This window comes from Camellia sinensis, chromosome 10 (genome assembly GCF_055761805.1).
Source record: "Camellia sinensis isolate YWXY chromosome 10, ASM5576180v1, whole genome shotgun sequence".
NCBI classification, from domain to species: domain Eukaryota; kingdom Viridiplantae; phylum Streptophyta; class Magnoliopsida; order Ericales; family Theaceae; genus Camellia; species Camellia sinensis.
This window is the reverse complement of record NC_138970.1, coordinates 42,652,505-42,679,936: the sequence shown is the minus strand read 5'-3', so window position 1 is coordinate 42,679,936 and position 27,432 is coordinate 42,652,505.

The window sequence follows — 27,432 nt, the reverse complement described above, 5'->3', positions numbered from 1 at the left end:
TCTTTAAACCATGAGTTGAATACTCAAAAAACATCAAAGAAAACTCGCAAAATATCCCCAGATATAAACCTTAATATCCAAGAAGAAGATCTGGAGGAGTAATCCTAGATTTGGACTGAAACGTATTTATAGAAATCTATCCCGTGATCTCCGCTCGAGCGCCGGAATGGCCGCTCGAGTGGACCTACGCTCGAGCACGGAAAGTTCCGCTCGAGTGGGAAAAAACAACATCCAGTATTTTTGTAGGCGAATAAACTTCTGGAACTCAGCATTCTCCGCTCGTGCGGACAGGCAACTTGGAATGCATTTTTGCATTTTGCTTCGGGGTCGCTGCCCCTCGACCCCGCCGTGGCACTGCCCCGGACCTTCCAAGGAACGCTACCCCCTGGACCCCCGCGAGCTGACCGGGCAGCTCGATCCCCGTCATAATTAGCGAAGTGGCAATCTTGAAATAATTAGCATCACAAAACTTCTCTGCAAAGCACAATTTTAAAAACTCATAGCTTTACTGAAATAAAAAGTGCGAAAACAAATACAACTGAAAGGAGTTTTGTCAAACGGGATTGCCAAGAATAAAAACCTAACACTTATTATTTTTAATGGGATCAATTATTAATAAAATAAAATGTTTATCACCAAAAAAAAAAATTAAAATTAAAATTAAAAATTCTGAGCTTTTTGACAGGGTGATTGGTGGATGAACCCGGTTTAAACAAATTATTATTATATCCATAACTATATTTGTATAGAAATCAAACCTAATAATTAAAAAAAATGTAAATTAATAATGTTATACATACTTTTGTCATTAAAATATTTGATTATTTAAGTAAAATGTAAAATATAAATATGTTGTTCTCAACTTTATAATTTTAAAAAATTGATGCTCTCACATTTTTACTGTTGCATCTCCAATTGATAACTTACATCGTGGGAAGTGTGTAGGAGTGCAAGGTGCATATTATATGTAACTTATGTATATTTTTTAGAACTTACGCGATTTTATATGATAATTTACATATATTTATGAGAATTTACGCAAATATGTATGATATATATTTGCATACTTAAGAATTGTCCATCATAGGAAGGTGTTTCACCAAATCATCTAATTTATTCAAAATAACTTGGTGGTAGATTGGTTAACCTTTGTGAATTAAATCAGGAGAGAAATTCGTCGATTTTTTTTTTTTTGATCGGCAAAGAAAAATCTTTATTGATGAAAGTAGCCAAAAAAAGATACATAACATCAATAAAGAGGCACTACAAAAAAATTCATTTTTTGCGACGGTAAAAGGCCGTCGCAAATGCCCCGGAAGCCGTCGCTAATACTTTTTGCGACGGTAATGTGGCTTTTTGCGACGGTAATGGGGGGTCGCGACAAAGGGGGTTGCAAAAGAGCTTTCGCGACGGTAAGTACCGTCGCCATTATTTTCTGCGACGGTAAGGTGTGTTTTTTGCGACGGCACTTTTCCTGTCGCCAATAATGAAAAAAAATCAGTTTTCGCGACGGCACGTAATTCCCGTCGCTAAAAGTGAGTTTTTGAGACGGCAACATTACCGTCGCTAAAACTCTGGCGTCTTATAAGTATTGGTGATGGCAACGGTTACCGTCGCTAAAGGTATCTTGTAAATTCCAATTGGACAGCTTTTGCGACTGTGTTGGTGCCGTCGCAAAAGCCTATTATTGTTTTTTGCGACGGGTTCTTCTCCCGTCTCAAAAAAAAAAAAAAAAAAAACCTGCTGAAAAATTATTAAAAAAATTAAAATAACCTGTATTAGATAAAAAAATAACTATAAAAAAATTGAAAAATTACAGAATAATATAAATACGTACATAAACAAAAATTGTCAAATAATGAAAATTAATAATATTGTTCCATTCATAGCAATACATAAATAAAAATTCATAACAATAAAAATTATGCCACTACATAACGTCGCATAATACATACATAATGTTACTCACAAATTTAAATAACATATATCAAAATCAAAACCAAAAGTTTTCGTCTTCATTCGTTCGTGGGTTACAAAAACAAAAATTGGTCATAATCTTGATACGCCCGCATTCCAGAAGAAGCCAACTGCTACTTAGGAAATATCTGAAAAAAACAAGATAAAAATAATTAAAAACCATATAATGGTGTTAATATTTTAATTATAGAAAAATATAAAAAAAAAATTGACTACTATATAATTAGAAAGATAGTTTAGTAAATAATTTTGACTGGACCGAAATCCGGCTCTAACTCCCAAACCGGGAACCCGATTCAGGCCCCGTCATCTCCCACAAGTCTCTCGTGCCTAGACGGTCGTGTGTGCCAAGTTTCGTGCTAAACCGACGCCGTTTGGTGATTTTGGGGCGTTAACGCCTCGAAAAGAAGTTTCTTAAAGAAGTAGTTTGCCTAAAGTGAAATCCGACTCTAACTCCCAAACCGGGAACCCGATTCAAGCCCTGTCTTCTCCCACAAGTCTCTCATGCCTAGGCGGTCATGTGTGCCAAGTTTCGAGCTAAACCGACGCCGTTTGGTGATTTTGGAGCGTTAACACCTCGAATTCAAGTTTCTTAAGGAAGTAGTTTGCCTAAAGTGAAATCCGGCTCTAACTCCCAAACCGGGAACCCGATTCGAGCCCCGTCTTCTCCAATAAGTCTCTCGTGCCTAGGCGGTCGTGTGTGCCAAGTTTTGTGCTAAACCGATGCCGTTTGGTGCTTTTGGAGCGTTAACTCCTCGAATTCAAGTTTCATAAGGAAGTAGTTTGCGTAAAGTGAAATCCGGCTCTAACTCCCAAACCGGGAACCCGATTCGAGCCCCGTCTTCTACCACAAGTCTCTTGTGCCTAGGCGGTCGTGTGTGCCAAGTTCCGTGCTAAACCGACGCCGTTTGGTGATTTTGGGGCGTTAACTCCTCGAATTCAAGTGTCTTAAGGAAGTAGTTTGCCTAAAGTGAAATCCGGCTCTAACTCCCAAATCGGGAACCCGATTCGAGCCCCGTCTTCTCCCACAAGTCTCTCGTGCCTAGGTGGTCGTGTGTGCCAAATTTCGTGCTAAACCGACGCCGTTTGGTGATTTTGGGGCGTTAACTCCTCGAATTCAAGTTTCTTAAAGAAGTAGTTTGCCTAAAGTGAAATCCGGCTCTAACTCCCAAACCGGGAACCCGATTCGAGCCCCGTCTTCTCCCACAAGTCTCTCGTGCCTAGGCGGTCGTGTGTGCCAAGTTTCGTGCTAAACCGACGTCGTTTGGTGATTTTGGGACATTAACTCCTCGAATTCAAGTTTCTTAAAGAAGTAGTTTGCCTAAAGTGAAATCCGGCTCTAACTCCCAAACCGGGAACCCGATTCGAGCCCCGTCTTCTCCCACAAGTCTCTCGTGCCTAGGTGGTCGTGTGTGCCAAGTTTCGTGCTAAACCGACGCCGTTTGGTGATTTTGGGGCGTTAACTCCTTGAATTCAAGTTTCTTAAAGAAGTAGTTTGCCTAAAATGAAATCCGGCTCTAACTCCCAAACCGGGAACCCAATTCGAGCCCCGTCTTCTCCCACAAGTCTCTCGTGCCTAGGCGGTCGTGTGTGCCACGTTTCGTGCTAAACCGATGCCGTTTGGTGATTTTGGGGCGTTAACTCCTCGAATTCAAGTTTCTTAAGGAAGTAGTTTGCCTAAAGTGAAATCCGGCTCTAACTCCCAAACCGGGAACCCGATTCGAGCCCCGTCTTCTCCCACAAGTCTCTTGTGCCTAGGCGGTCGTGTGAGCCAAGTTTCGTGCTAAACCGACGCCGTTTGGTGATTTTGGGGCGTTAACTCCTCGAATTCAAGTTTATTAAGGAAGTAGTTTGCCTAAAGTGAAATCCGGCTCTAACTCCCAAACCGGGAACCCGATTCGAGCCCTGTCTTCTTCCACAAGTCTCTCGTGCCTAGGCGGTCGTGTGTGCCAAGTTTCGTGCTAAACCGACGCCGTTTGGTGATTTTGGGGCGTTAACTCGTTGAATTCAAGTTTCTGAAAGAAGTAGTTTGTCTAAAGTGAAATCCGGCTCTAACTCCCAAACTGGGAACCCGATTCGAGCCCCGTCTTCTCCCACAAGTCTCTCGTGCCTAGGCGGTCGTGTGTGCCAAGTTTCGTGCTAAACCGACGCTGTTTGGTGATTTTGGGGCGTTAACTCCTCGAATTCAAGTTTCTTAAAGCAGTAGTTTGCCTAAAGTGAAATCCGGCTCTAACTCCCAAACCGGGAACCCGATTCGAGCCCCGTCTTCTCCCCCAAGTCTCTCGTGCCTAGGCGGTCGTGTGTGCCAAGTTTCATGCTAAACCGATGCCGTTTGGTGATTTTGGGGCTTTAACTCCTCGAATTCAAGTTTCTTAAAGAAGTAATTTGCCTAAAGTGAAATCCGGCTCTAACTACCAAACCGGGAACCCGATTCGAGCCCCGTCTTCTCCCACTCCTCGAATTCAAGTTTCTTAAAGAAGTAATTTGCCTAAAGTGAAATCCGGCTCTAACTCCCAAACCGGGAACCCGATTCGAGCCCCGTCTTCTCCCACAAGTCTCTCGTGCCTAGCCGGTCGTGTGTGCCAAGTTTCGTGCTAAACCGACACCGTTTGGTGATTTTGCGGCGTTAACGCCTCGAAAAAAAGTTTCTTAAAAAAGTAGTTTGCCTAAAGTGAAATCCGACTCTAACTCCCAAACCGGGAACCCGATTCGAGCCCTGTCTTCTCCCACAAGTCTCTCGTGCCTAGGAGGTCGTGTGTGCCAAGTTTTGTCCTAAACCGACGCCGTTTGGTGATTTTGGGGCATTAACGCCTCGAATTCAAGTACAGAACGCAAAGATGCATTTTAGCTTAGAATGCAAAGATACATTTTATACCTGATCTTCTGGTGGTGGTGTATATGGATTCTCGTCTTCTGCAGATTCCCTAAATGCCCGGTGGCCACTCGATGCATCAGGAACCTATGTTAGTCAGTGCATAATGTGTTAATCATATTCGAATCTCATACATAATCTTGAGTGAAAATTGAACTATCAAACAATTGTGATGTTTATATGGAACCTGTTTGTTGGGATCCACACTCGCCCCCTGTGACACAAGGGCCATCATCTCAGCTCTCATCTGCTGCAAATGTGTAGAGAACTCTGCTCGCAACTCCTCCCTCAACTCATCCCTTAGCTCAGCACGAACCTGCTGCGTGATCTGATCAATAGTCGATGGCTGGGGTGTTGACTGTGATGGCCCAACACCATCCTTATACACCACTCTCCGAGGCACGATTCTCCCGTATGTGCAACAATATCCATGTCTGTCATGACCTATCAACTCATGGAAAATGGCATTCCTAGCCTCCAAAGTCCGACCATCCTCAGGTAGCATAGAGAGTTGACGATTAAACTCATCCTGTATTGAATAAGACACACAAGTATACGCCAAATTAAGATGGTTGACACACAAAAAATAAGCTTTAAATACAATCAAAGGTGTTTGGAAACTACCAAGGTCTGGATAACCTCTGGGTCATCTACTCTACGTGTCATAAGCCAAACATTCATCTTATCAGTAGACTCTCCCTTACTGGTCATCTAAATTTTTTTTAGAAATATGAAAATTAGAATCCAAATAATTTGCAAATATACAATGCTTATTTATATACAAAAATAAAACAATAAAATGTAAACCTCATGCCGTATCTGAGAGAAAGTAGTACGCCCAGTGGTATGAGCTATGCCGTGAGCTCGCCGATTTTTAGCGTTCCTACTTGCAATTTTCTATAACAAGTTCAACAAATGTAAGTATGTAAATATGATTTGTATGTTTACATATCATAAATATAACGTAATTGTATACCTCAGCATCGGAAGTACGCCAATACTCCACAAGTTGTTCCCACTGGCTTGGCACAACGTTCATAGGAACATCATCCTTCAGATTAGGATCAGAGCTTCTAGGCTTGAAATACTTAGCCTTAAGCTTGTTCTTGTGATCCTTCCATATGTTGTTGCAGTTTTTCATGCAGATTGGCTTGTACTCCTCTGGACATATATTCAAATTGTCCTATAAAACACAAAGTTTAAGGCTAAGTATAACACAAATTTGGAATTCGAATTTGTGGACAAAAATATTCTTTTACCATCACATCCTTCCAGATAGCATCAACAATATCATCAGGCACACTGTTCCAGTCAACAAAAGTAAGAGGAACAATGTTACCATTCCGGACAATAATGCCAAGTTGAGTAGTTAACTTGGCCACGTTATCCCCTATGGGGCAGTAATTTCCATCAAATTGTATATGCAGCTTTTTACCAGTACCCCACTCTTTAATGCCCTTGGCACATCCTCTACCACGCCTAGTCGAGGTTGATGAAGAACTAACATGACCTGCGATATACAATAATAATAAACAATATGCAATGGTAACAACCAAATGCAAATTTAAATAATGTGAATACAAATCATATCAAATAAACCTGATGTGGGCTGTGAAGAAGTCGAAGGGTCTGCAAAATACAATGAGAATAAACAAGTTATATATAATGAGCATAAATAAATGTATGTGTAAATAATTTTCATGCAAATCAAAGCAAATTTAAATACCTACGGATGGCTCATAAGCTGATGATGATAGCTGCTGTGGTGCCATTGATGGTGGGCGCACCGATGGTAGGCGTGGAGGCTGAGTACATGGTAGCTGCTGTGGTGCCACTGATGGTGGTCGATACGGTGGTAATGGCCCCTCTGATGCTGGCCGATGTGATGCCTCCTCTAATGGTGGTGCTACTGATGTCCTGTTATGTAGCACATCAGACATCATGCGCCGGGGATGATCAGGCTTCCTCTTCCTTCCCATAATAATCTGCAAGCAATATAACATTAATTGACATTAGAAACATAGACAATGGTTTGTCATCAACTATAATATGACATGAATTGAACTAATACAATTACAAAGACAAAGTAAATTAAGAAATTGATGATTAACTACAACCTTGGCCTTAATTGAATTACTAATGTTGATTACATATCAGCCTATTTGAACATCAACTGTTTCCCCTTCTGCGGCTTCCCTCACCCAACCAACTTCTTCATCACGAAGCATTATATTTTTTTCCAATTGTTGGCTCATGTATGGCTCGATTTGTGGATCAGTTGAACTCATATCAAATAAACCTCTTTGAGACATCTTCACCACGACTTGCCAGTCTGGTTGTAACGGGTCTGCAACATACCAAACTTGCTCTGCTTAGGACGCCAAGATGAAAGGTTCATTGGTAATTCGATCATCTCGGTACAACAAATGATTGAAGTTCACCAACGTGAAATTGAAGACATCTTCTTTCTTTCCGTGAATGTTGTCAATCCAATCACACTTGAACAACACATGTTTCTTCTCATTGGAATATCGAATCTCAACAATATATGTCAATTGTCCATAATAGTACACAGACCCCAGACGAGGATTCTTGTCTTTTCGACTAGCATAACTTATCGTATCTGCTTTCAAAGCTACACCACAATTTTGTGTGGCTCGACGATCATCCATGGCCTTTACTCGATACCGAAACCCATTCAGTATATACCCGTTGAACCTCCTTGCCAGGTTATGAGGACCATTTGCCAATAGAATAATCTCTTCAGAAAGTATGACATCAGTAGTCCTTCGCAAAGTTTGGACCTATTTAACACGAAATGTAAAATTTAAAATGTAGATCGACTTAAGTAACTAGAATCTATAGAGTGAAATACATATATGTTCCTTGAACCAAATGTGAAAAGTTTCAAAATGTTCACGCCGAAGTCGATGATCGTCGACACGAGGCATTTTGAGCTTAAGTACTTCAAGGTGTTTGCTGTGTAGATTGAAATTTTATCCATACAAAAAATTTTAGTTGAAAATTCAATAAAACATAATAAAATATTGAGTGAGTGACTTAACCTACTTTATGAATGGTTGAACCGCGCTTGTATTGCATAAGATGTACCGATGAGCTTGTACCCAAGAAGTATTATCAAGATAAAAGCTTGTGTTTTCACCAGTAGCATGACCCAAATTATCAGCACCACTATAGTTCCTCACGGGTCGACTATATTTGGTTTCCACATCACTGAGATATTGTGCACAAAAATTCATGCATTCTTCCATAAGATATCCTTTAGCAATTGATCCTTCAGGACGAGCTCTATTACGCACGTATTGCTTCAAAGTAAGAAGATACCTCTCAACTGGATACATCCATCGAAACTGAATCGCTCCACCCAATAACGCTTCATCAGCTAGATGTATAGGCAAGTGCTCCATTATATCAAAAAAACTCGGAGGAAATATTTTCTCTAGATGACAAAGTGTTACAGCGATACGATCTTTAATATATTGCAAATCTGTCGCACGATTCACTTTCGAACACAATTGTCTAAAGAAATTGCTCAATTCAATCAAGGGTTCAATTACATTCTTCGGTAACGATCTGCGAATAGCCAATGGAATAAGTTGTTGCATCAGAATATGACTATCGTGGCTCTTAAGACCTCCAATGCTTCTATCATGTAAGCGCACACGACGTGATATATTGGATGAATACCTGTCGGGAACTCTTACTTCCTTCAACACTTTCAAGAACAAATCTTTCTCATCCTTGGTCATCGTGAATTGTGCTGGTGGTAAATAGGCTTTATTCGACCCTCTTAACTGCAAATGTAGGGGTTTTCTAATATTCATATCTTGTAAATCACGCCGAGCATTAACACCATCCTTCGATTTTCCTGCAACCCCTAATATTGTCCACAACACATTGTCACAAACATTCTTCTCTATATGCATCACATCGAGGTTGTGTCTTATTAGATTGTGCTCCCAATATGGCAATTCATAAAAGATACTCTTTTTCTTCCAACTATGGGTGCGATGTCCAGCTTTCTCCTTCTCTACCAGTCTCCTATGCCTCTCCTTAAGGTCATCCCTATTGTATTGGGTTAAAATACCCTCAGATTCTAATTGTAGCAATCTACAACAATTTTGGTTTGAGTCTGACTTCCCGACTACCATCAAATGATACTTTATCCTTCCGGAATTTATGGCCAGTAGGTAAAAATCTACGATGACCCAAGTATGATTGTTTCCTACTATGCTTCAACCAACACGATGTAGTTTTCTTATTGCAACAAGGACATGCATATTCTCCTTTAGTGCTCCATCCTGACAAGTTTGCGTATGCAGGAAAATCACTAATTGTCCACAGTAAAGCTGCATGCATTTGAAACATTTGATTTGTTGATGCATCAAATGTTGACACACCCTCATTCCATAGTTCTTTCAACTCCTCAATCAACGGTTGCATATAAACATCAATCTTGTCACCAGGTCCTTTCGGGCCGTCAATAAGCACGGATAAAATTAGAAATGGTTGCTTCATGCACATCCATGGCGGCAAGTTGTATGGAATGAGCACAACAGGCGAAGTGCTATGAACTATGTTCATCGTCCTGAATGGGTTAAAACCATCAGATGCTAAGCCAAGCCTTACACTTCAGCAATCATTACTAAAGTCAATATTCCGATGGTCAAAATCTTTCCATGCAAGGGAGTCAGCAGGATGCCTGAAGACACCATCATCAGTTCATTCCTCTGCATGCCATCTCATTAACTTGGCCATCTTGGATGACATAAACAACCTCTGCAACCTTGACTTTAAAGGAAAATACCTCATCTGTTTTGCAGCTATTTGTTTGCCACCTGTGTTAGGACCATTTGAACCACCATCACCATTTGATTTCCATCTAGAACTGTTGCATATGACGCATTTATCAAGATTGGCGTCCTCGTTTCGAAACAACATGCAACTGTTGGGACATGCATCCCACGTCTCCTACGTGAAGCCCAAATCTGTTGTGACCTTTTGAGCTTTATAATATGAGTCCGGGAGTTTCACACCCAACCGAAACGCCTCATTCAATAACTCAAGCAACATGTCAACATACTTGTCCGTCCACTGATTAAGCACCTTCAAATGTAGAAGTCGAACAATGAATGACAAAGATGTGAACTTCTGACAACCCGGATACAATTCACTTTGTGCATCTTGAAGAAGTTTGAAATACTTTGCAGTCTCTGCATTTGGACCGAGCTGGGGTTCAGATGCACGGGGATCAGGCCCCTGTGGTTCATCACCCTCAACACTTGTACCGGCATGTGGATTTCCCATAGTCCCTTGTATCATTCCAATCATATCATCTCCAAAGTCTAAATTAGCTAATGTTTCATTCTCACGATTACTATGCAGAGATATGTAAGATTCCCCATGATTAATCCAATGTTTGTATTTTTTAAAAAAACCATTCAAAATCAGATGCTCCCGTACACCATCTCGTACAAAATAGTATCGATTCTCACACTTCCTACACGGACAACTGATCATTGAAGGAAAACACAAGGAATTCATCAATCCCATTAATGTATTCACTCGACATCCTATTTGGCAAATCAATCCAACTCTTATCCATCATCTGTACACATCCACAAGAATATCTCACCAAAGTAACTCTAAATATAATACCTACACATAAATATTCACTCGACATCCTATTTGGCAAATTAACGAAATGTCTAAAATTCCTATTTAAGGTTTAAATTAATTAAATTAAAAATTTAAGATTTATTTTATTATAAGGGTTAAAATCCTATTTTTTTTTGTATTTTTTTTATTTTCTCTTAAATATTTTTATGACTTATTTAAACATTTGCAATTTAAATTTGTAATCGAACCATTACATGTGTATGATATCAAAAATACAAAAAAAGAAAGAAAGAAATTCTATCATAATAAACAGATTTATTATGGTATTGTATTTTAAGATTATTGTATATATAGACAGATTTATATAGACATCTCTGAAATCAGTTTATTGTATTTTAAATAAACCAATAAACAGATATATGTAGACATCTCTGAAATCTGATTATTTAAGATTATTTTATATACAATAAACAGATTTATAAACCAATAAAATAGATTTATAAACAGATTTATAAACCATAATAAACAGATATATATAAACCAATAAACAGATATATATATATATTTACAATTTTATCATAAAAATATATAATTATCTTATTATGTATTAATTTTAAAAGTGCACATTATAAATTTTCTTATGTATTAATGATAATATTCAAAATATTGTACTCCGATGTAGTCATTATCTTATGTATAAATTGCATTCTATTCTGGATTGTATATGATATATTTTTCATAATAATATTACAAAATTTATGACAATAATAGTTAAATAGCATAATTTTTCTCTTGAAAAATGTATTACTTTCAAAAAAAAAAAAATTTACTTTAAGATAATATATTCAGCATTTATAATTTTTCCTACAAATTAAACATAACACATCACATATATTTACAATTTTTATCATAAAAAAATATAATTATCTTATTATGTATTAATTTTAAAAGTGCACATCATAAATTTTTTTTATCTATTAATGATAATATTCAAAATATTGTACTCCAATGTAGTCATCATGTTGGAGTTTTTCTTAATTTTATTATTATTATTATTATTATTATTATTATTTTTATTTAAATATTCTAAAAAAAATTTAGAGAATTGACCCACTTTTAAACTATTTAGAAAATTAATCTGTTTTTTAAAATCGCATTTTAAAAATACAATTTTAAATTGAAATTACATTTTCAACATGTAATTTTATTTGATATCGTATGTTGAAAATGTAATTTATAATGATATGGACTTTATTTTTTAAAATTATATTTTAAAAAATATATATATACCATAATAGACAGATTTATATATATACCATAATATATACCAGAAAATATATATATACCATAATATATATACCAGAAAATATATATATACCATATTATATATACCATAATAGACAGATTTATATATATATATATAGACAGATTTCAGATAAACAGATTTATATATATATAGACAGATTTCAAATTTATATATATATATATATAGATTTATATACATTGCATATATATACAGATTTATATATATAGACATTCATCTATATATATATACAGAGACAGAGAGAGAGAGAGAGAGAGAGAGAGAGAGAGAGAGAGAGCATACGCAGAGCGAGAGAGAGTCGTCGCCGGAGCACCACTACTTGTCGCCGTCGCCGCCGCACCACCGCCGGCTTGCTCGCCGCACCACCGCTGTCTTGCTCGTAGCCCGTTTGAGAAATTTGGGGGTGAAGTTAGGGATTTGGGGAGGAAGGATCGAGCGGCAACAGGAAAAAGAAGAGGGGTGATTTTTTTATTTTGACTTTTTGCGACGGTATGCTGTAGATCGTCGCAAATAGAAGGCAGTAGATCGTAAAACGGCGCCGTTTGAATTAATCCTTTTTTGCGACGGAAAATTTCCGTCGCAAATGAGATGTGCCGTCTCAAAAAAAAGGTGTTTTGCGACGGTTTTATTTACCGTCGCTAATACTTCCGCATTTCTGACCCCGCCGCTTAGTTTCATTACCGACGGGTAAGTGCCGTCGCTAAAGGCTATTATTTGCGACGGGTGAAGTTACCGTCGCAAAAAATGATTTTTTGCGACAGGGGGCGCGGCGTCGCTAAAAGCTCTGTGTTTTTTGCTATGTTTTCCTGTAGTGAGGAGCTTGGAGCTAACAGAAGCTCCAAGCGCCAGTTGGTGAGAAACCAACAAACAAAACAAAATAACAGGAAGAAGAAAGACAACCACAGCTATCAAAATAGCAGACCAACCAAGATACGCCCAAAACTGCAGATAAGAGACACAGAGCAAATTCAGAGCAGACACCAAAGGAAGCAGATTACACATAACAGATATGCTTCAGATTTGCCCAGATGCAAAGCTGGATAAAAACACCAAAACCCAGAGTACAGAGCTGAACAACATCAGAACTACACCTCTGACCTTAGTTCAGAAACTACCACCCTTCAGAACAACAGCAGAACTACACCACACAGATGGAGAGCTTCACACTACATCAACCACCCTTCAGAGTTTCAACACTACATCATACATCAGATCATCACACAGATGCAGAGCTTCACAGAACATCACATATCAGAACACTTGCCTCAAATATTCAACAGCACACAGATCCAGAAGCAGACCACAAAGCCACAACAAAAACACAGATTCAGCACCCAATCTAACACAACAGAAACACAACAACCCCAACCCAACAGCAAAAGTAGACCACAGCAGTTCAAACACATGCCAACTACCCCTCCCAAACACCTCCTAGTTTGCCTCAGATTAGTACTAAAATCCCTAGCAGATGTTTCCCAAAGTCATAGGAGCATAGCAAAACCAGAGCTGGGCAGCCTCAGAATAGAACCAGCTTCTCACAATGAAGCAAACAGGACAAACAGAGGCATGAGCAGAACAGAAAATTGACCAGAGCACAAATATGACCAGCTTCAAAAGGTTGAACAGCCAAAATGACCATGACTGAACATCCACCAGCAGCAAAGCAAACAGACCAGATTCAAACTGAAGAGGAGAAATACAACCCATAGAGCTATCCTAATCAGCAGAAGAGAAATTCAACCCATATACCAGAAACATAACAGTCTAAGAGATCAGAGTAGCAGATCAGACTATAGAATGGCTCCAGCAGATCAGTATGGCAGATAGAAAGCAACTGGAAAGAGCATAACATCACTAAAAATAGCACCCAAATAGAACAAGCAGAACTAACAGAGACATCACCCAAGCATAAGCAGCAGAGATATAAACTCAATAGCAACAAATAATTTGCCTCCAATTAAGAACAACATCAACCATTGAGAAAGGAAAGTCCTTGAGAGAGTTTTTAAGCCAGAAAGCTAATCTGAACTTAATGAGATCCCACAGTTTATCTGGGTTCGGACTAGCATTGGTGAAGACACACCCATTTCTATGCTTCCACAGAAATTCATCGCTTTATAGTTTAAAAAAACAAAACAACTGAGTTTGAGAATCACTTAAAAAAGCAAAAAAAAATTAAAAAATTACTATCAAAAGTTAATTTTTTTTGTTTATATTTTATATATATTTTTTTATAAATGTCAAAAATTTAAATATGTAGTTCCAAAAACAAGAGGCACAAATAAGAGCAAACGTCCATCAGCGTTTGAAATTGATGTCCAATTGATGACGTGATTAGTTAGACACGTGGCCAGCTTTATGGTGCCATTTCATCGACTGGAAGCAACAAAAATCGCTCTAGGGCAGCAGCAAAACTGCGATCCTATATAGAAGAATGAGAATCCTCTAGAACTATGGTCCACTTGTTTGTAAACAAAAATCTCTTATTGTTTGGAAAAACATTGTAGCAAGATAAGTTTTCAAAGTTCACAATATAGAAACACTCTACTGTAGATTAGTGTTACTTTAGTTTAAAATTAAGATTTTGTAGTTCTTAACTTTTTTTTTTCTGTATTTTTAAAAAATTCGTCAGGCTGGGGGGTTGGTTGTGGAGATGCAAGCTATAGTAATAAGGGAGTTAACACTCTCTAAATCTCTCGAGACATTTTTGTTCCTTGTACCTATAATTTCATATTTTTAATGAAAATTTTACTCTGCCGATTAAAAAGAAAAAAGAAAAGATTTAATGATATGACAGCCTATTACAAAATTTAAGACAACTCATTCTCTAATGTTTTCTGTAATCATCAATCACTCATCTCTTTTATACATTACAGAGTTTTAAAAATAAGTTTAGAAAGAAAGTTTTTATATCATTTTTCAATGGTGTATATACACTCTGATTATGAAGTTTCGTGATTTTGATAGTGAATAATATTGTACTTAGCTATGTGACTTTATGGTGATAAAATTTTAATGAATTTAATTATGAGACTTTGTGATGTATTTCACGTGTATAGAATTTATGTTTAAATGATGTGATTTAAATTGGTAGAGGTTATCAACCATTGCAGTTGGTGTTAGATCAATAAAATTTTATTTTTTCCATAAGGAAAATAATAACACCTTTCATTTCTCTCTTTTCTTGTATTTGGTTTGAATGATAAGGAAGCCAACAAGATGAAAGAGGCCGAACATAAGCCTCTTGAATGGATACTTAGGATTAACAATTCGCTAGTTGGAATGGAAAAGCCGTCAAAGATGAGTATATATAAAGTTCCAAATAAACTTGCAAAAATCAAGGAAGATGCCTATACACCCAGTATTGTCTCTGTCGGACCATATCATCGTCATAACAAAGAGTTGCAAGCTTTTATGGAGCACAAACGGTGATACATGCTACTTCTTTTTATGAGAATATCTAAACCTGCACTTCCTATCCTCGAACAGTGTGCCATCGCCATACTAGCTTCGGAAGGAGATGCCCGAAGATGTTATCCAGAAATTATAGACTTGGACAACCACCAGCTAGCTGATGGTTGTTTCATACTCGAACTGTTTTTGAGGAACACCAATATTGACAACTATAAAGACAAAGTTGCTAACCCGATTATTAATAATGCTTGGACTGTTGCAACTCTTCAACATGATTTGGCACTACTTGAGAACCAAATTCCCTTTTTTGCTCTGCAGAAGCTGTTTGACATTATAAAAGAGCATATACCGCAACAGTTATTACGATACTCATTTACTGAGCATAATTTGGCCACCTTAGCATTACTCTTTTTCAAATCGGCTTTGGGTTTGAGCGACCGAGCAATTCAAAAATTTAAATCCTTGGAACTCTCTGGTGAGCATTTACTTCATATCTTGCACAATTTTTATCTCCCCCATTGCTGGAAATTTTACATTTAGTGGCATTTAAAAAACACCGCTATAAGTGTGAAAAACACTGCTAATTCTTTTTGCAACGTTTAGTACCAAACGCGAAGACGCGACAGTCGCTATAGCATTATGACGCTTTAAAAACGTCGCTAGATTAGTATAGGCGGCGTTTTTAAAAACGCCACTAAATGTGGTACATAATGGTAAAATGACGTCATCTAGTATTTAGCAACGTTTCAAAAACGCCGTGATAGATTTTTTCCTATTTTAAAAATATGACCATTAGCATTGTAGTGTCATCTTGGAAAAACGCCGTTATAGCCTTTTTTTTTCTTTTTTTCTTTTTTTTAAGATTGTGCTAATTCTGTTGGATTTAACTAAAAAACATAATTGTAATAAAGCTAAAAATTAGTAATAATATGGATAAAACTTTACTACTATTTCAATATATTGACTAAAACCAATGCATGATTATTTCTAAACCAAAATCAAACAACAAACACAACCAAAAATAAAAGTAAACAATATATCGAACTCCAGATGTATGCAAGAGCGATCAGACTCGGGTTTGTGAAGTTCTCTCTAAATATCAACACTAACTCTTCAAGCAATTCAAAACACTTGAAGGTCAGTAAAAAAATAAACAGTAATAATAATGGGGAAAAAAAACCTCTACCCTTAGTATCTATGTACATCCACTCAAGCTATAGAAATCAGAATTTAATATATGAATCTTGCTATTCTCCAAAACAAATTTGGATTTTGTTTATGTCACCAAATCAAGCTTAGCTTTAGTAGAGTGTAACTTTGCCTTGCATTATCCTGAAATTCCAAAGAGAAATGAAACACTGAAACTCCATAATAGCCGGAAGGATCATGAAATGATAGTCATTGAGTATATTTGGCTCAGTAACAATATTATGGTGTGCTAAGGATCTTCCAAAATATGATCAGTGATAGAGAATAACTTTGTTCCTTGTTCGCTAAGTTGTTCATCTACTACCTTTCCAATCTATTTGAAAAAGTTACAGTCAGATAAAAGAAATTGGACAAAAAGGACAAGAAAGAAAGAATCACAGAAAGAGAAGTAATGAATTGATATGAATATACAATGAATTTACCTTGTTGAAATGTTCATATTGACGGTTACCCAGACTAAAGACACCGTATGTAAGCTGTTGAAGCTAGGCTCCCCTTTTATTTTCCTGAAAACATTGGATGGTTCATCACATTGGATAGTTCATTCTTGTTGCCAAAGTGTCTGAAAAGTGTTTGTAAAGTGCCCAATATTATAAATTAAAATTTTGATTACGACACATTGAAAAAGTGTCAGAACGTTTTTAAGAGCGTCTACTAAGTGTCATATCTGACATGACATGCTTCCTCCCTAGAAGTGTTCGTGCTTCTCAACATAGCACTGTAGAACTACGATTATTACATTATCACAACTTAACCAAGCACACAAAAACAATTATCAATTACAATGGTGCAATAAACAAACAGATTCTGCATGGAGTAAAAGAACTCAAGGGTACCAAATTACGTTAGGGCACAACGATGGAAAAATAGGTATGCCATTGATTTCTCATGGATGCTGCAATAAGATGAGGATTATGTAAAACTTTGGCAATCTAATACTCTACTCATCCCCACTGTAGACTTTGACATCAATGAATATTTACTATTCCTTGATAAGCTTTAAAGTGTAGACAGAGTAGTTATACAATGATATTGCCATCACAACAAGAAACTTACAGTGCGCTGCCCTGAAATGATTATAGACATGTGACTTAGTTTGAGGTGTTTCTCCTCTTTCCCTGAGAACCATATTAGTACAGATTCATCCTGAAAGCAATAACACCACAGGTTCTAAATAAATTTAGTAGTGAAACTCTACTTTTAGTGAAATACAAATGAAGGAAGCTATTGTTTGACAATAACACAACTAATGGCAGGTGATTGAGTATTAAAATAATTTGAAAATGAATATAAAAGTAAGCATATACATAAGACAATTATATATAGAAGGAAATATGTGTATCCTATATTACATAAAGTCAAAATGAAAATACAACAACACAATTCATCAAGCATTCGCATTCAATTTTCTAACAAGCCAGTTTAGGGGGGGAGTGATTCAACAACCTATTTTGCAATTAGGCAAGGAAATAAGGTGTTTAATGGTGGGAGTGAAAGCATAACAAGTTCACATGACTTGTGAGCATAAATATTATATTCGTCATGATAGAATGTGATTGCCAACCAGAGAAATGTGGTGTACAAAACAACTATAGAAGGTAATTCACTTTTTTTTTTTTTGATAAGCACTACGGAGGTTAGAGTTACAACCACTAATCAACAAGAAGATTTATTCCTATCCCAGTAACAACGAATAAGAAAAATTGTCAACTACAGATTCTAGAACTATAATAGCAGTATGGACATAAATAAAGATATATCAACTACAAATTCTAGAACTTAAAAATAACATAATAATAAATTAAAAGCTCCAGGTTATCATTACATGAAAAACAGGTAAAAAGCAATGCAAAAGTAGTAGCAGCAATGTAACGCCCTCAAAATAATAACAATAAACCCATCAGATAAGACATGCATTTACATTTAAACTAACCGCATTCCTTTCATTCATTAGAATTCCAAGACATAAGTATTACATGTTAACCTCATAACAAAATGCCCTACGGGCTTACAGCTTTCCAAGTTAACACTTGGTTACAACAAAGAGTTCTAACTCGTTTACACATTAAGCCCTTGGCTTGAAATTACATGTAATACATCAAAAGTAAAACGACAAAACTATGCCCGCCACTAGCCTCCCAGCTATGTCCTTGGAGGTGGCATGCTTCCTGTACCTGAAAATGATATTCCCATATAGGGTGAGCCACAGCCCAGTAGAAATACACTAAACCAACCATGGACAATGACTAAAACATTAGCAATTGATAGTTGGTCAACACTGATACAATCACATAAATTACATATTTATGTCAACGACTTACAAGTCCCAATTACTTTTCATTTTCCCTTTTTCAACAGATAAGCATGCTAGCTCTATCATCATTTCCAGAGATATGTATAAAAACTATATCTCACATTCAGATAAGCATAAAAGCTATATCCACATTCTCTCAGATATGTATATCAACAATATCCACAGATAAGCATACAAGCTGTATCCACACTGTACAACAGATATGTATAACCACAATATCCACAGATAAGCATATAAGCTATATCCACACTTCACAAAGATAAGCATATGAGCTCTATCTTCACTTCTCTAGACAAGCATATGAGTTCTGTCTACGGAGTTCATCCCCTATCTCCTCCCAATACCTATCCGGTTTAGAGGTACATCCCCTATCTTCCCCTAAACCGCGGAGTACATCCCCTATCTCCTCCTCTACACATAACGTATATAAACACATTGGTTCTATATACAATCACACAATACACACAATTAATGTATTCTATCAACCGTCAAGTTCCATGACACATTCCATTGATTAGTTTCCGTTTACCTAATCATCATGCATTGTCTACAACAATCTCGACTATCCTCCACCGATAGCCCAAAGCAGTTATTTCTAAAACAGAAAATAAATGCACAAATGGATATTCAATCAACATTTCATTTCCTCATTTCTCACCAATTAATTATCCCAATTAATTAAACAATGTAATTAGGCCATTTTCCATAATTACCATTTCAACCCTTAGGTCCCATTTTCATCAATGATTCAACAATCATTCTATTTTTCTATGCCAAACATGCATCTAGGTTTATTATGAATAAAACCCCAACTTTTGTAAAATTACACAAAAGCCCCAAACTTTCACAAATTTACCAAACCAAGCCCAACATCTCAAAATACCAAAATTTAAAGACAAAACCCATAGAGAGGAGTAGGATATCCCTACCTCAAATTCGGAGTCCCAAAGGAGAAGACGACAAAACCCAACGTGCTCCAAAACCCGAGATTTTCAGATTAAAATGAAGCCCTCGACGATCAACAACTTTTTTGTAAAGGCCAAAGGTGAGCAAATCACTCCTACTAGATCAAAACCTAGAGAGAAGGTAGTATCTAGAGAGAAAGACTCAACAATGGTGTTTTGGGAAAAGTAAGAGAGAGAAGAGAAAGTGAAAAAGTGATTTGAAAAGTCACAATTTCGGGATTTAAACCCAGTCTTCCGCTCGAGCGTAAAACACCCCGCTCGAGCGGCCACTCACAGACTTCCGCTCGAGCGGCCAACCTCCCGCTTGAGCGCAGAATGCACTCGCCCAGCACTTTTGCAGAACCAGGCCTCCGCTCGAGCTCCCAACCCTACGCTCGAGCTCACAACACTGCACAACAAGATACTGGATGGATGTATTCCCCGCTCGATCGCCAACACCTCCGCTCGAGCGGACAGGCCAAAAATCTGGGCAACTAGTTTTGGTTTCTAAACACAACCAACCTGAAACCAACCCGCTCAACACATCCTATAACTCAAATACAAAGTAAGAAAGGATGTAAACAAGATAATAAACAACTACCAACATCCACAGACACATGTCCGGATCACTATACAACAAGGGTAAACCCGGGATCGCTATAACCTCCCCCCCTTAAAGAATTTCGTCCCCGAAATTAAGCACAAGTTTTCAAAACAAGTTTTCCTTCATTTTAGACAATGTTACAATTTAACATTCAACAATTCGACCCATTACCGGTCATCCCATCCCTTTAACAAGAGACATATCACAATATGTAAACAACATATGTATTTTCAACATGCATTAACATTATGCACTATCTTTCCAATTTCAACAATATATTCAACACATATAGTGTCACATTCAACTTCCATATGAGGCAAGTTCCAAACATACTTCCAATAATCAAAACATTTTCAATGTTTCACAACTTAAGACATATATAAAAGCTCTTAAGTTCAAAAAAAAAATGTAAAATTTAAATACAAGATTACATATCAACAAACAAGTCCGGATATTTCTCACGGACTCCCAACTCACGTTCCCAAGTGGCTTCCTCCACTCCGTGATGTTTCCACAAGACTTTCACCAAAGGAATGGTCTTGCCACGCAGGACCTGATCCCGCCTATCCAAGACCCGTACCGGTCTCTCCTCATACGAGGCATCCTCATCTACCTCTAAATCAGTCCAATCCAACACATGTGATGGATCTGGCTCATACTTCCGAAGCATACTCACATGAAACACGTCATGCACTCCGGACAACTGCGGTGGTAAGGCCAATCGATAAGCAACCTCACCAATCCTCTCAAGGATCTCAAAAGGACCAATAAACCGAGGGGATAACTTCCCACTCTTCCCAAACCTCATCAGGCCTCGTCTAGGTGATATCTTCAAAAAGACATGATCACCTACCTCAAACGCCAAAGGCCTCCTCCTACGGTCGGCATAACTCTTTTGTCGACTCTGGGCTGTAACAAGCCTCTTACGGATAAGCTCAACTTTCTCCGTCGTCTCCCTAACCAACTCCGGACCCAACAAAGGTGCATCACCCACCTCAGCCCAACACACTGGAGACCTACACGGTCGGCCATACAAGGCCTCAAACGGTGCCATACCGATGCTAGACTGAAAACTGTTGTTGTAGGCAAACTCTACCAATGGCAAGTGCCTCTCCCACGTCCCACTGAAATCCAGGACACAACCCCGAAGCATATCCTAGAGGATCTGACTAGTACGCTCGGACTGCCCGTGAGTCTGAGGATGATAAGCCGTACTAAAGGTCAACTTAGTGCCCAAGGCACTCTGCAAACTCTGCCACAACCTAGCAGTAAAACGAGGATCTCTATCTGAGACAATCGTCACTGGGACCCCGTGCAATCTCACTACGTCCCGAATATACAGGTCGGCAAGATGATCTACCGAATCTCTCACGCGCATAGGAATAAAGTGCGCCGACTTAGTCAACCGGTCTACAACCACCCAAATAGCATCACTACCCCGCTGAGTCCTCGGAAGACCTACAACGAAGTCCATAGTGACATGCTCCCACTTCCACTCGGCAATAGGCAAGGGTTGCAACAAACCCGCTGGCCTCTGTTGCTCGGCCTTCACTTGCTGGCAAGTAAGGCACTTCGATACGAAAACAGCCACATCTCTCTTCATACCCCGCCACCAAAACTGGCGACCCAAATCCTGATACATCTTAGTACCTCCCGGATGCACCGCAAGGCGCGAATGATGAAACTCTCGGAGTACTTCCTCTCGGCAAGACTCCGGTACAAACAAACGGTTTCGGTATCTCACACTCAGGTCGGGATACACCGTCAAACCCTTCTCAACTTTCCCACTGGAGATCTTCTCTCGGAGGGATTCTACCTCAAGGTCACCTCTCTGTGCCTCTAACACTCTAATCACAAGTGTAGGCTGCGCAACAACAGAAAACAAGGCCGCAGCCTCGACAGATTCGCCCAGTAGCAAATCAAACTCGCCAAGTGCCCCCAACATCTTCCATTCCCGGATGGCTATACAAGCTACATCACTAATGGTTTTCCTACTAAGGGCATCGGCCACAACATTGGCCTTTCCCGGATGATAATGCAACTCAAAATCATAATCCTCGATGAACTCCATCCATCTCCTCTGCCTCAAATTCAAGTCTCTCTGTGTAAACAGATACTTCAAACTCTTATGATCCGAGAATACCTCGAACCTCTCACCATAAAGGTAGTGCCTCCAGATTTTCAAGGCAAAGATCACAGCTGCTAACTCTAGGTCGTGTGTGGGGTAATTCTTCTCGTGTATTTTCAACTGACGTGAGCCATAAGCTACCACTTTCCCCTCTTGCATCAACACACAACCCAAACCCTCTCGTGAGGCATCACAATAAACCGCATAACCCAACCCTCTCTCTGAAATAATCAACACCGGAGCGGTGGTCAATCTAACTTTCAACTCTTGGAACGACTTTTCACAAGTCTCACTCCACACAAACTTGACTCCCTTCCGAGTCAGTCTAGTCAACGGTGACGCTAACCTGGAGAAATCTTTCACAAACCGACGGTAATACCCAGCTAATCCCAGAAAACTGCGGATCTCAAACACACTCTTAGGCTGTGCCCAATCTTGCACTGCCTCAACCTTGGATGTATCAACAGACACCCCTTCCCCGGATACCACGTGGCCTAAGAATTTGACTTCCCTCAGCCAGAACTCACACTTCCCAAACTTGGCATACAGCCTATGGGCTCTAAGTAACTCAAGCACCACTCTCAAGTGTGCCTCGTGCTCCTCCTCAGAAGACGAATAGATAAGGATATCGTCCACGAAAACAACCACAAATCGGTCTAAGAACTTCCGGAAAATCCGGTTCATCAAGTCCATAAAGACTGCCGGTGCATTGGTAAGCCCGAATGACATCACCAAAAACTCATAATGGCCATACCGCGTACGGAATGCCGTCTTAGGAATATCTTCCTCCCTGACCCTCAACTGATGGTAACCCAATCTCAAGTCTATCTTAGAGAAACAACGGGAACCCTTCAACTGGTCAAACAAATCATCTATACGGGGCATAGGATACTTATTCTTAACCGTAGCCCGATTCAACTTCCGGTAGTCTATACACAATCTCAAGGCACCATCTTTCTTTTTAACAAAGAGTGCCGGTGCTCCCCACGGTGAAACACTAGGGCGAACAAAGCCCTTATCTAGCAATTCCTGGAGCTGAACTTTCAACTCAACCAACTCTGCTGGAGCAAAACGGTAAGGTGCCATAGAAATCGGCGCCGTACCAGGCACTAAATCAATAGAGAACTCTATCTCTCGGTGAGGTGGCAAACTAACAAGATCTTCCGGAAAGACATCCGAATACTCACAAACCACCCTCGGTAATACATGCTGGGTCTCACCACGCTCACCACTCTCAAAGCTAGCAAGTAGACTACTAAGCTCACTTCGCCCTCGCGAATCATACCCCGGTGGCAAAACACTACCAACCCGGTCTCCCAAGAAATGGAACCACTCCCCGCTCAAGGTACACAATGTAACCCTCTGGCGGTAGCAATCAATAACAGCCCGGTATGACGATAACCAGTCCATACCCAAAATAACATCAAAACCCTTCATGGGCATGACAACAAACGGAAAAGGAAGCCTATAATCGGCGACCTCTATATCACATCCTCTAACACCCTGTTTCAGGATCAACTCACCACCCAAAGGCGATACCACACAAATAGGAGATGCTAACTGTGCTAACTCCAATTCCAAAACAGATGCAAATGCAGCAGATACAAAAGAATGAGATGCACCCGTGTCTATCAACACATTAGCAACTGAGTTGCAAAACAGAAAAGTACCTCTCACTACTGATGGAGCCGGTACTAAGTCCTGGGCGGTAACAAGCATACACGCGCCCCGTAGGCCCCTGGTCTACCTGCTCACCTCTCGGAGCAAAAGACTGCTGCACAGACTGGGATGACGAAGCTCCCGGATTGGCCCTCGAGGCCTGCACAGACTGAGCTGGCTGAAAACCCTGCGTCTGCCTAGAACCAGACGCTCCCGAAGTGGCACTCAACTGTGGGCAAAACCTCTTCAGGTGCCCAGGCTGTCCACACTGATAACAAGTCAAGAGCTGCCCCCTGCCCAAACTCTGACTCTGCGGTCTAGCTGAAGAAGAAGCAGCTTTCTGACCCCCACCCTTCTGCGGGCAAACAGAAACCTTGTGACCCAGCTGGCCACACTTGTAACAAGTGAATTCCCCCTGACTGCCTCTCCCCGAGCCTACACTCGGCACTGGAAAGGTCGATCTAGAGACTGCACCCTGAGACTGCTGAGGGTTATAACCCTTCTGTCTCCTGCCATCACCCTGACTATCCTGGCTCCTCTTGGAGCCTCTCTGACCCTCATCCTCCTCTTGCATCATAAGCTCCATATGAGCTGCAGCGTCCAGTAGGTGTCTATACTCTCGAATATAAGACCCACCAATTCTCAACTTGAGGCCCCGCCTCAACTTCCGCTCAAACTCATAGCAACGGCGTTCCTCAGACGCCACCAGTTCAGGTGCAAACCTAGACAGACTGGTAAAAGTAGCCTCAAACTCGGCCACTGACAAGCCCTGCTGATTAAGCCGGCTAAACTGATCCCTCAGCTTCTCCCTAGCTGCTGCTGATAAAAACCTCTCCTGAAAAGCATTCACAAACGCCTCCCAAGTACCACCAACACGAGCTTTCTCGTACTTCCACCATTGACCCGCATCTCCCTTCAGTTGAAAGGATGCCAAGGTCACTTTCAGTGCTCCGTCCTCGATGCCAAGCATCTCAAACGTCTTCGTTGTCTGTTCGAGCCATTCATCTGCCTTAAGCGGCTCTTTAGGATCCCCGATAAACTCGTCCGGATTACACCGGAAGAACTCCCTCTTCAAGAAGGAAGGCCCTGTCTCAGCTGCCTGATTCCCAGCTCTAAGAATACCCAAAGCTCCTGCTATCTCTCTGGCCAAGGCACCCATAGCCTGCTGACCTACTGGCTCGGCCACATTGGCCTGCCCAACTCCCTCCTGCACTGCCGGAATCTCACCCTGTAACGGTACTTCCTGCCTCGCAGGTCTACCACGCCTAGCACCTCTTCCTCGTCCTGACATCCTAATAAAGGCAACACAGAACGTTAGCACATTCATAAATGTGCCGAAACTAAACACTCACGTCCTAATGCCTGGACAACTGTAATTCACTCCACATAAGCACATAAACACATAAGCACTTACGAATTTCATTTCCGGATAATGATAGTCCCGAGGCGTTACTAGAGTTCCGGTTAGAAACAGCATTGATCAAGTGCTTTTCCAACAAGACTCCCAGAAACTCAAGGATCCAATCAACATCCCAGAAATTAAATCCCATACCCACATAATCACATAAGCATGTTATCAATTAAGCACATAGCATATGATACTACATCTAAGTCTCTATCAAGCGAGACAAACCCATTGTGATACTAATCACTTCCCACGTACCCAAAGTATTCGAACCCGGTACGCTCTGATACCAAGTTGTAACGCCCTCAAAATAATAACAATAAACCCATCAGATAAGACATGCATTTACATTTAAACTAACCGCATTCCTTTCATTCATTAGAATTCCAAGACATAAGTATTACATGTTAACCTCATAACAAAATGCCCTACGGGCTTACAGCTTTCCAAGTTAACACTTGGTTACAACAAAGAGTTCTAACTCGTTTACACATTAAGCCCTTGGCTTGAAATTACATGTAATACATCAAAAGTAAAACGACAAAACTATGCCCGCCACTAGCCTCCCAGCTATGTCCTTGGAGGTGGCATGCTTCCTGTACCTGAAAATGATATTCCCATATAGGGTGAGCCACAGCCCAGTAGAAATACACTAAACCAACCATGGACAATGACTAAAACATTAGCAATTGATAGTTGGTCAACACTGATACAATCACATAAATTACATATTTATGTCAACGACTTACAAGTCCCAATTACTTTTCATTTTCCCTTTTTCAACAGATAAGCATGCTAGCTCTATCATCATTTCCAGAGATATGTATAAAAACTATATCTCACATTCAGATAAGCATAAAAGCTATATCCACATTCTCTCAGATATGTATATCAACAATATCCACAGATAAGCATACAAGCTGTATCCACACTCTACAACAGATATGTATAACCACAATATCCACAGATAAGCATATAAGCTATATCCACACTTCACAAAGATAAGCATATGAGCTCTATCTTCACTTCTCTAGACAAGCATATGAGCTCTGTCTACGGAGTTCATCCCCTATCTCCTCCCAATACCTATCCGGTTTAGAGGTACATCCCCTATCTTCCCCTAAACCGCGGAGTACATCCCCTATCTCCTCCTCTACACATAACGTATATAAACACATTGGTTCAATATACAATCACACAATACACACAATTAATGTATTCTATCAACCGTCAAGTTCCATGACACATTCCATTGATTAGTTTCCGTTTACCTAATCATCATGCATTGTCTACAACAATCTCGACTATCCTCCACCGATAGCCCAAAGCAGTTATTTCTAAAACAGAAAATAAATGCACAAATGGATATTCAATCAACATTTCATTTCCTTATTTCTCACCAATTAATTATCCCAATTAATTAAACAATGTAATTAGGCCATTTTCCATAATTACCATTTCAACCCTTAGGTCCCATTTTCATCAATGATTCAACAATCATTCTATTTTTCTATGCCAAACATGCATCTAGGTTTATTATGAATAAAACCCCAACTTTTGTAAAATTACACAAAAGCCCCAAACTTTCACAAATTTACCAAACCAAGCCCAACATCTCAAAATACCAAAATTTAAAGACAAAACCCATAGAGAGGAGTAGGATATCCCTACCTCAAATTCGGAGTCCCAAAGGAGAAGACGACAAAACCCAACGTGCTCCAAAACCCGAGATTTTCAGATTAAAATGAAGCCCTCGACGATCAACAACTTTTTTGTAAAGGCCAAAGGTGAGCAAATCACTCCTACTAGATCAAAACCTAGAGAGAAGGTAGTATCTAGAGAGAAAGACTCAACAATGGTGTTTTGGGAAAAGTAAGAGAGAGAAGAGAAAGTGAAAAAGTGATTTGAAAAGTCACAATTTCGGGATTTAAACCCAGTCTTC